Genomic DNA, 10,408 nt, shown 5'->3' with positions numbered 1-10,408 from the left:
GCGGCGTATGAAAATTGTGTTTTTCACGAGCTTCATTTATTACTTTTAACGTAAACTATTCTATATATATGCACTATATTGTAGGGACGAATGTATACTTCAAGGCAAATAAATGCATTTATATATTGCTCTTTCTACTAGATATAAGTTACAGGTGTGTCGCACAATTCAAATAAAATCCCTTTTATCATAATTTTCAATTATCAAGTTTGACTTTATTTGTTAGGATATCTTTATAAAACATATACCATATGGTATGAACACATGTCTACTTTAAGATAAATAGATGTATTATTAGATATATATGTCCGTTTATCCATGCTAGTGTCCAGAATTACATTAATAATTGGAAAAACGCGCGCGCTTTTTCTTACGCAGGACGTTATATACAAAAGTTATTCAATATATTGTAGAGACGAATGTATATGTCAAGGTACAGACATTCATCTTTATACAACTATGTCAGTTTATCTGCTATAATAGCTACACATACATACATATTCCAGAAAAGTAGGACAATGTATATAAAATCGGTGTATTTCATATTTTTGATTATCAAGTTTGCCATTATTAATTAAGATATCTTCATGAAACATATACAGTATTGTAGGGACATCTAAACACTTAAAGGGAAAGACAAGGTTAGAATAAAAACTTGATTTCAGAAAAAGAATACTATAAATAATAAGTCTGCAAATTTTCTGCCGCCAAATAATAATATTAAACGAATGATAACAAAATTTAAATCGCTAAATCACCGATTTCTACAAATCAGTAAGCGCGGCCATGTTTGTGTATTAGCCGTATAAAAACAGGTGCGCGTGATGTCATTTCCCCACATCTTTAGATTCATGATAAATCTAGTTGAATCGTAAGGAAATATTAATATAATAAAGTATTGACCAGACAATTTAATTTTCACAGGAGGTGTAGAGGAGATTTTTTATGGTTCAAAATACGTAACAATATCAAAAAAAATAAAAAAAATAAAGAAACGTACGGCTAGCCAAAAGTTCTAGCCGTACGTGAGTCACGAACGACTAGCCAGGACGCACTGTACGTATTGTCTAGCCGTACGGCACTTTTCAAAATTATATGGAAGTCGAACGTTATAAAATTGTTGATTTTCATGCTTATCATTTGTTGTTTTATTTGTATGAATTATTAAATCATTTTTGTTGATTTTAAGCACATGGATCGAATAAAAAATGATCGGAGTGGAATAAATATAAAAAAAGAACATTGAAAAAAACAAAACAACGGTGAAATGCAAAAATAATTATATAATTTTCAAAACAGTAGATAAATATCGAACATAAAAGCACAGTCAATCAATTAATTAGCCTTAATTAAAACCTTTCCAGGGACTGACAATAGAATTTAAGTATGCCTTTCACGGAACATGCAAACTTTCCTTGATGGACAAACTTCTATACAGTACCGTCGGTAATTGTCGCAATTATCAAGAGCTTAACAACAATCATTTTCAGTGTTTGTTGTTGTTTTTTTTCATATAAAAGGTGTCGAAAATTAAACTTAATGAAACAAAAAAGGATTATTATCAAAATTTTGTAAACTATTTCAATTGGTGTAAATGCAAGCAAATTAAGGCTATTTTTTCTCGACATCTTGCGATGACAAAGATCGATATATATAGCGATCAAGGCGATTAATCTCTAAAAAGTTAACATCCAAAGACAATTAATGCTGTTTCTTGGTTAAAATCCTCGCTTAAAGTCATAAAATAACATAATTATGCATTTTCGACTTCCATAAAATTTTGAAAAGTGCCGTACGGCTAGCCAATATAGCGTGTCCTTGCTAGTCGTACGTGACTCACGTACAGCTAAAACTTTTGGCTAGCCTTACGGGCCCATACGCTAGCCACTTCCATTATAAAAACCCTACTAAAACGTGTTCTTAATAGTACATATAATTAAATTTTTGCAGTTTGATTCTGACTTTCAAATTTAAAGGTGTGAACATATGTTATAATTGATGTACACATTTCAAAAATATAAGCAACTCTTTTGAAAAGTAAATGGTTAACATGTCTGTCAACGTATGATGCTGCGCATCGTAATCGTAGCCTAATATTAACTGCAGGCAAATCATTTTTATTGGCTGATCAAAAATCTAATTTGCATAATTTATTCACACAATTGCTGGTTCTTACTACTTATGTCTAATACTGCGCATTGTCCATTTTAATTGTTCCTAATTTGCACCAAATGCTCCTGTCACACTGTGTACCGACGATTTTTATTGCTCCTTGTATGCCTCTGTGCCGACAGACCTTTTGATCATGCACAATGTTGCCCTGATTGGTTAATCACCCTTGTCAAATATTCTAATGACGAAATAGACATCTATTTTTTTTACGCTTCATAACTGAATGACCTTAGGGGGAATTAGGTTCCACACCTGTCAAATTATACTGTAGTAAATTACAGCACGTCATAAAATAGCAACACATTTTTTTCAGTTACCAATAATCATTTTAAATATTAAGTAGATTTATGATTTTTTGTTTTATTGGATTAAATTTACGGTAGTAGAAATGCGTATCTGTCGGGGAAAGCGAAAATTAAGTACAAAATGAAAGGATATATCGTCAATTTGAAGAAGTTTCTTATAGTACCCAAATTAAATTTATGGTTTATCTTTGAAAATTAAGCAGTCATTGCTTAAATCATGTGGTGGGATCATCAGCAAGCTTGAATAACGGACAAATGATAATAAATGTCGCGGCGTCTTCAATTAATTAATTAAAGCAATTCAGTTCAATATGATGTTTTCATAAATAATATATAATGTACGCAATAAAATTAATAAGTTCTTCATCAAGATATATTTCAGTTGTACCAGCGTGTACACCTATACCGGAAGTGGGTATAACACGTCACAATCTCGGTCTCGTCTGTCTCGCGAGAATGACAGAACGCCAAAATGGCGGCGCCCATGAACTTATTTCTCAAGTAAAAAATAGTGTCTTAAAACACGAATTTCTCTCTTGTAGGGTTGATGTCAATAGGAAAACTGTCATGGTTCCTCTTTTTAAATGATGAATATTTATATTAGACAGACATCAATCCATCCATTCCTATTCCTTTAAAGAAAATAAAGGCAATCCTAATATAATATCTGTCTGTTTAAGCGTGATAGTGTCAATAATTGGGAACAAACGCGCGCGGCTAATAAAAACAGTGCTTTTCTTACGCAGGACGTTAGTTACAATGTTTCTCCACATTAAGATATTTACTATATTTTAGGGACGAATGTATATTTCAAGAATCAGAAATTTAGACTGAAACAACTCTGTCCGTTTGTCTGCTATAATAGCGTCAGTAACATACATACGTTTCAGAAAAGCCGGCCAATTCAGATAAAATCGGTGTATTTCATAATTTTCAATAATCAAGTCTGACTTTATTTGTTAAGATATCTTTTAGAAACATATACCATATTGTAGGGACATATGAGCCGCGTCACGACAAAACCAACATAATGCGTTTGCGACCAGCATGGATCCAGACCAGCCTGCGCATCCGCGCAGTCTGATCAGGATCCATGCTGTTCGCTGTCAGTTTCTCCACTTGTAACAGTGTTGGTAAGCGAACAGCATGGATCCTGATCAGACTGCGCGGATGCGCAGGCTGGTCTGGACCCATGCTGGTCGCAAACCCACTATGTTGGTTTTGTCGTGACGCGGCTCATATGTATTCTTTAAAATAAATAAATGCGATCATAAATATATCTGTCCGCTGTTCTGTGCTATAGTTCAGAAATACAGGGATAATTCGGATAATACATATAATAAAATCGGTGTTTTTCATGATTTTTTAATTTTTATGTGTAGATTTATTCATAGAATTATCTTTATGAAAAATAAATCATATTGTAGGGAAACATATTTTCATTAAGATAAATGAATGCATTCCTAGATATATCTGTCCGTTGTTCTATGATAGTGGCCAGAGATACATCATTAATAGGGGAAAAACACGCCCTGCAAATAAAATCAGTGCTTTAAATAACACTCAAAATATTAAAATGTATGGGATATGTAGATCAGTTCGCATATATCTTAATTAACATCTTACAAAAGTATTATACTGAAAGGTTTTTAATTAAGCGGTTTTCGCATGCATTTATTCTAAAATTGAAATAATATCGTAAGTCTAGGAGCAAATCCGTGGTCAAGTCGTATTCAATAATTCAAAGTTTTTACAGGTTCGATTTACCGCTTCACTAGTGACAATTCAAATAGTAGTTTTTAATATGACCTTATAAACCAAAATCTATTGAATCGGTGCTCTCCACCGTTTATGTCAAAGAAAAATATATATCAAACCGACGGTTTTAACAGGCAAAGACTGGCCACCAAAATGCTGGAATAAATGATATTATATGATAAAAACATAGATAGTTACTGTAGACATTTTTGATAGAACTGTTCACACACAATACCAATAAATTCTTAAGCAAAATAAATGTGATTTTACATTTTTTTTTAGATTTTGCGTAACAGTTCGAAGATGTTTTGTAATTTCTAATTTTAATAAATTCATGCAATATGAGTCTATATAAGTCTCTGTCACTGTCATTATTTAAATCATATGCACAACGGAACAATGATCAATTATCGATAAGATAAGACCAACGGCCACCATGCTGTGTGTATAGCTACTACAGACATACGCGACAGTCTGTTCGGATATTTGCGGTTCTTGACGGTCCTCGCCTTTGTAAGGTATACAGCAAATGGAGCGATTTTATCCAATTGAATTCTAGTGAATTAACCTTTTAAGTTACGTAGATTTGTTCTTTCTTTAATTTATTTAATAAATATCAGCGGTTCGACAACAAATTTTAGTGAACGCTTCAGACGCCACAGTTTTGTTTTTATACGACATCTTAACTTTAAAGCTGTATAACAGCGAGGAAGATTTTTACAAAACGCACGATTTACAAGTTGCCTGCTAATATTTTCAATATTCTCTACTACATGTATTAAGTGAGAATTTTTGTTAATAAACAATATTATATTTTTACTCGCTATTACTCCCCTTGCGCTGTGTACTTTTTCTTAATTGGATACGGACAAAAGCACCCCCACCCATCTAGAAATGGGAACGTGGAAGCCCCCCCCCCCAAGTCCACCAAACAAATCGAGAAATCTGACACCGTCGGGATACATTTATTTCACGTATATTCTACCTTGTGAAGAGCACATTTAGGGAAGCAACTCTTTTAACTTTAGCATCCTTGATTATATATCACAGCTATCAAGCTATCATAGAATTTAAACAGACATTAAAAAACCCAGCTACTTCCTACCCTTTTTTTTAATTTGTACATTCATTAAACCTTAGTTTCCAAAACTTAGTATTTTCCCAAATACCGAATAAAATTGAAAATATTGTGTAAATCACTAAAAAAAATCGGTTAATTAATAACAATAAATTTCAGGTTAGATGAAATGATCTAGAATTATTGCTAAATTCCAGAGATTATGTTTTCATTCAGATAAATTTCGTGTTGTCTTCATTAAATTTCAATATGTTTCAACTATTTAATCGTAAAATACTATTTTTCAATGTCGTCTAATACTGTTTCAGTTCGTGTTATATAAACCTTGGAAACACACACCACAGCGGCGCTTCTTATAGAACGAAACCCCAAAGTGTCGTGTTAAAATTTAAAGCAATTTGATGCAAAACCTGAGTTTCGTCATACTTATAAATTCGACATTTGAACCTAAAAACAAATTTCAAAACGTTTTATATTGGTGGCTGATTGTGCCATTCGTGTTTTTCGCCCCCGCGACCCCGCCAAGCGAAAAAAGGTCGAAAATTATCAAGTTTTAAAATGGCAGGGCGGCGGACAGGAAAAAAAATCGACTAAGAACCAGGGCAACACTCCCCGCAGTGATTACCTCCCTTGGCCCCAAACATTGTTCTCACTGCCTTCACAGACATGCCTTCCACAGATGTCACATTGATTATTGAATTTCACATGACCCCCTAACGTCCGAAAATTTTTTCAAATGTAGAATTATAAAAGACTGGTTATATAGAAAATCTTAACGTTCATTTTTCTCTTTCTGTTTTATTTTAACTTTATGTACCAACGTCCGTTATATTTTATCCCCCCCCCAAAAAAAAAACAACAAACAAACATCACAATAGAATACAAAATAACGAAACATAAATTCAAAAGCTAAAAATATAAAATATCGAAATATTGTCTCGGTAGAAAATATTCTCATAATTTTTAAAATTATTTCTAAATATTCATATTATTTATTTATTTATTCATAAACATTGTTAAATAAATGAGAGAAAAAACCTATCTGATAGATAGACGCAGTACTTAGATAAAACAATTTTTGAAATTCTGATATATCGGACCGTACGCCGAAGAATTAAGGGGAGATCACTTCGTGGAGATTGAAGTGAGGGCGCGGGGCAAAGTTTAATCATTCGGAACTGCCTCGGCAATTATCTATAATATTAACCTCGGAAACAATACGGATTGAAAGAAGTTCTACCACGTGGTTTACAGATGTAAACAGAAACAGAGATAATGTAAAACGAATGTATATATTTGACATCTAATGTCTGTTCCGGTACTCTTATGCTTGAAAATATGTCTGACAACAATTTGTAATTTAAATATGCCCACTGATGTTCAATTTTAAACAAATCCGACCAAATGTCAACAGGTTGGTTTTTTGTACTTCCGGTTTCTACAGCCATATTAGTAAATATATAAATAACGTATTGTTTGCTTTTGTACCTATGAATTCACTTATTTTAGGTCAACAACTCCAAGCATTAAATTACTATTTGTTTATATGTTTAGTTTCTTAGCGTAGGTTAGACCGGAATACCGCATCCGTTCTGTGTATTCATACTATTGTGTTCGAGGTCCTTATCCGAAGACTGACGGAAAGGGCCGAGTAGTTGCGATTGAAGTTTAATAAGTAGACTTCGTCCCGCGGGGGCGAGGAGCGAGATTTAACAAATGTAAATTCGACCCGCGGGGGCTCGGAGCGAGAACTCAGATTTAAGAAATAAAACGGCGGGGTCGCCGGATGAAAACACGCTAATTAGCGGGGGCGCGGGGCGAGGATAAATAAATAAAACTTCGCCGCGCGCCCCCACTTATTTACGGAATGCCGTTAGGGCCATTGCCTATGAATGTGGTGATCTGAAACGCGATAGTCGATAGTACGATGGTGAAAACGCGAAATCACGAAACTACGATGGTGAAAACGCGAAAGCACGATGATGAAAACGCGAAAGTACGATGATGAAAACGCGACAGTACGATACTACGATGATGAAAACGCGATAAACTATCGTGTTTTCACCATCGTACTGTCGCGTTTTCACCATCGTAGTTTCGTGATTTCGTGTTTTCATCATCGTACTGTCGTGTTTTCATCATCGTACTATCGCGTTTTCACCATCGTACTATCGCGTTTTCATCATCGTACTTTCATCATCGTACTATCGCGTTTTCACCATCGTACTGTCGTGTTTTCATCATCGTACTATCGCATTTTCATCATCGTACTATCGCGTTTTCACCATCGTAGTTTCGTGATTTCGTGTTTTCACCATCGTACTATCGACTATCGCGTTTCAGATAAACACATTCATAGGCAATGGCCCTAACGGCATTCCAGAATGCCGTTTGGGCCATCGCGTATGAATGGTTTGATCTGAAACGCGATAGTCGATAGTACGATGGTGAAAACGCGAAATCACGAAACTACGATGGTGAAAACGCGACAGTACGATGGTGAAAACACGATAGTTTATCGCGTTTTCATCATCGTAGTATCGTACTGTCGCGTTTTCATCATCGTACTATCGTGTTTTCATCATCGTGCTTTCGCGTTTTCACCATCGTAGTTTCGTGATTTCGCGTTTTCACCATCGTACTATCGACTATCGCGTTTTAGATCAACACATTCATAGGCGATGGCCCTAACGGCATTCCGTACTTATTAGCGTGTTTTCGTCCCGCGATCCCGCCAAGCGAAAAGTCGAAAATTAACAAGTTAAAATGGCGGAGGCGCGAAACGAAAACACGCTTATTAGCGAGGGCGCGGGTTGAAGTTTAATAAATAAAACTTCGTCCCGCGGGGGCGCGGAGCGAGATAATGTCGCAATCAAATAATCATAAAGTATTATGCAGAAACTGTGAATATTATGAAAGAAACCCTATATAAGTATCTAGTCAGTGAAACTAATGTTTGCTTATCAAACTGTTGGGGTCTTTTTCGGGATAAAAGAATACGCGTGATGTCATCGTTCTCTGTTTCTGAGGTGCTTGAAAATCTGTGCTGTCACGTGCCACTTGGCCGAATTTATTTTATGAAATCCCAATAAAAGTATGTCATATATCTAATATTTCAGATATAAATTTTGTTATCCAGTTGAGAAACTATTCTTAAACTGATTAGATTTGATAGAATTAATGTAGAATAAAATACTTACATTCAAATATATAAATACAGGTGATTAGCTACGGTATGCGCACATTACTAGATAAGTAATTTATTTCGACATGCATTTTTATCACGAACACTATTAAATAAACGACATAAAAATCAAACATGTTTTATGCTTTCAACTAGATATATTTTTTAACAATGTAATATAACAAATCCTACTGTAAAATCATTATTATTCGTGGGTCACGAATTTTCGTGGTTTTCGTGGGTAGGTCAATCCACGAATTTAAGATCCGACGAAATTTTATCCCAACAAATACTTCTTTACCCTGTCTCTGTTTTATATATTACAAACATGCGTCTGCTCTTTTCCGGCCTATTTTCGTGAAATGAATGTATAAACATACAGTACAGATAATCAGGTTAGTGACCGATTAAATCCGTTTGCAATATTTAGGCAATATTTAAGAAACTTGATTCTATGTCTGCAATTTACTGTCACAAATGTCGGTCTCATATACACACTAATACTTGACATAATCGAGTGGGAACCCAGGCAATTCAATAACTACTGCTTATAAAAATGTCAGTTTGCTCGTATTAATTAAAAAAAAGTCTTTGATATTAATGTCGTAAGTACACAAAACTATAAAAAAAATACAATCGCTAAAACAGATGAATTGTACATTAAATGATCAAGTTTAAATGAATTTTAATCTGTATATGTGCAAACGCTATTACGTAAACATCAGAGACGCCACCAACTTTTTCTAGATCCACACATACTCGTGTTATTTACTCAAATTAATTTATATGCTGTGACGTCGCGTGTAGTTACTGCCAAATATGGCAAGACAAATTCAGGGTGTAAACTTTTAAAAACGTGTCAGGTTATACCAACCCCCCACCTTCCCCCCGGTCTCCTGTCCCCTTCCCCTTTGTGGGCCTATTATTATTTTCTTTGAATTCCTAATCAGTTACAAATTATTTATCATTTAATGATTAACCTGTCTTTGCCCTGTCCTTTTTATGTTTGGGGTCCGCCTGGGCTCCTTCCCATTGGTTCTTGTTGCTGGGTCATATGGGGGTTGCGTTCATTGAACGCCGCCTTTCCTTGTTGATCTTGTTTATCATATTTTACATAGGCGAATTACAGGGGCAGTGTGTCTAATTGAGGTGCATATTTTAGTAGTATATAGTGGGCAGTGCTGACCAGTTAGATTTATTAATGAACTATCTTTTTATTTGTCGAGAAAACTTATGAACCAATTACCAGTTAAATAAAAGGATTTTTTTTGTATTTCACAGACTGTTTAGAACATAGTCACCATTATGATTTTCCATTACAAAATTTTATTTTTGTACATATTTTTGTATATGAATATAATTTGCTTTTTATATAAATAATAAACGATTATTTTTTTTACATTTTTACATATTTAAATGTCAACATCACATAATTTTCATCTGAAATCTTTCGACTATATTAAAGTACCGGAAGGCGATAGTCGACAATGCGATATTCCCATAGCGACAATACGACACTAATTATTACTGTCAGTCAAGTGTTGCTTGAATATGTAAGTATGATTATTAATAATTATAAATCATTTTTAACATAATCCCTCGTGTACATATTCACACAGAGTCTGCAATATAGCCCCAGTAACATAATTATCGAATTAACTGAAACTAAACTTATTTTAATTTTCTAGTTGGATGGTTCCAATATTCCTACTTGAATAATGTTGAATCTCTCTTAGGATATTTTGCCTGCTTTTAAACTTGGTCTTTTGACGTCTTATCTGTGATATGCAGGGTTTTTAACCTGTGATACTCTTTCAAAATTCCAGTTTGTTTAGTTCCGCCCATTGTTTCTCGTTTAAGGCACACGCTTTTATTACTTGGGGACCATACTTCGCCTTTCATGGAATGACA

The sequence above is a fragment of the Ruditapes philippinarum genome, unplaced genomic scaffold (genome assembly GCF_026571515.1).
Source record: "Ruditapes philippinarum isolate M1 unplaced genomic scaffold, ASM2657151v2 ctg291_1_1_1_1, whole genome shotgun sequence".
Classification (NCBI taxonomy): Eukaryota; Metazoa; Mollusca; class Bivalvia; order Venerida; family Veneridae; genus Ruditapes; species Ruditapes philippinarum.
This window is presented reverse-complemented; position numbering follows the sequence as displayed.